Consider the following 1776-nt stretch of genomic DNA (forward strand, 5'->3'; position numbering starts at 1 on the left):
TTTTTTTCCATCTCTTCGCACTTAAAAAAATTCACTCCTCTCTCCCTAACTGGCCCTAAGGGATACTCCTCTCTCCCTAACAGGCGCTAAGGGATAAAATTTGTGTCACTCATTGTATATTAAATGCTCAACACGTTGGCACAAATATCATCCCTTAGTCGCAGTTAGGGTGGGAGGAATGAATTTTNCTATTGGGTATTGAATGCTCAACACGTTGGCACAAATTTCATCCCTTAGTCGCAATTAGGGTCGGAGGAATGAATTTTTGAATTGAAAAAAATTTTTTTTTTCCATCTCTTCGCACTTTAAAAAATTCACTCCTCCCTCCCTAACTGGCGCTAAGGGATGAAATTTGTGTCACTTATTGAGTATTAAATGCTCAACACGTTGGCACAAATTTCATCCCTTAGTCGCAGTTAGGGTCGGAGGAATGAATTTTTGAATTGAAAAAAAAAATTTTTTTTCAATCTCCGCACTTTGGAGAATTCATTTGAAAAAAAATTTTTTTTTCAATCTCTTCGCTCTTTCAAAATTTCACTCCTCCCTCTCTAATAGGTGCTAAGGGATGAAATTTGTGTCACGTATTGAGTATTAAATGCTCAACACGTTGACACAAATTTCATCCCTTAGTCGCAGTTAGGGTCGGAGGAATGAATTTTTGAATTAAAAAAAAAAAAAAAAAATTTCGATCTCCGCTCTTTGGAGAATTCATTTGAAAAAAATTTTTGTTTTCAATCTCTTCGTTCTTTCAAAATTGCACTCCTCCCTCTCTAATAGGTGCTAAGGGATGAAATTTGTGTCACTCATTGAGTATTAAATGTTCAACACGGTGGCATTAATTTCATCCCTTAGTCGCAGTTAGGGTCGGAGGAATGAATTTTTGAATTGAAAAAAAAAATTTTTTTTCAATCTCCGCACTTTGGAGAATTCATTTGAAAAAAAATTTTTTTTTCAATCTCTTCGCTGTTTCAAAAATTTACTCCTCCCTCCCTAACAGGCGCTAAGGGATGAAATTTGTGTCACTTATTGAGTATTAAATGCTCAACACGTTGGCACAAATTTCATCCCTTAGTCGCAATTAGGGACGAAGGAATGAATTTTTGTATTGAAAAAAAAAAAAAATTTCAATCTCCGCTCTTTGGAGAATTCATTTGAAAAAAAAATTTTTTTTCAATCTCTTCGCTCTTTCAAAAATTTACTCCTCCCTCCCTAACAGGCGCTAAGGGATGAAATTTGTGTCACTTATTGAGTATTAAATGCTCAACACGTTGGCACAAATTTCATCCCTTAGTCGCAATTAGGGTGGGAGGAATGAATTTGTGAATTGAAAAAAAATTTTTTTTTCCATCTCTTCGCACTTTAAAAAATTCACTCCTCCCTCCCTAACTGGCGCTAAGGGATGAAATTTGTGTCACTTATTGAGTATTAAATGCTCAACACGTTGGCACAAATTTCATCCCTTAGTCGCAATTAGGGTGGAAGGAATGAATTTGTGAATTGAAAAAAAATTTTTTTTTCCATCTCTTCGCACTTTAAAAAATTCACTCCTCCCTCCCTAACTGGCGCTAAGGGATGAAATTTGTGTCACTTATTGAGTATTAAATGCTCAACACGTTGGCACAAATTTCATCCCTTAGTCGCAGTTGGGGTTGGAGGAATGAATTTATGAATTAAAAAAAAATTTTTTTTTGCCACTTCGTCGCGCTTTCGAAAATTCCCTTGTCTCTCCCTATTAGGCGCTAAGGGATGAAATTTGTGTCACTCATTGAGTATTAA

This window comes from Diachasma alloeum, unplaced genomic scaffold (assembly GCF_001412515.2).
Source record: "Diachasma alloeum isolate Michigan unplaced genomic scaffold, Dall2.0 Dall_scaffold_00204, whole genome shotgun sequence".
Taxonomy (NCBI): domain Eukaryota; kingdom Metazoa; phylum Arthropoda; class Insecta; order Hymenoptera; family Braconidae; genus Diachasma; species Diachasma alloeum.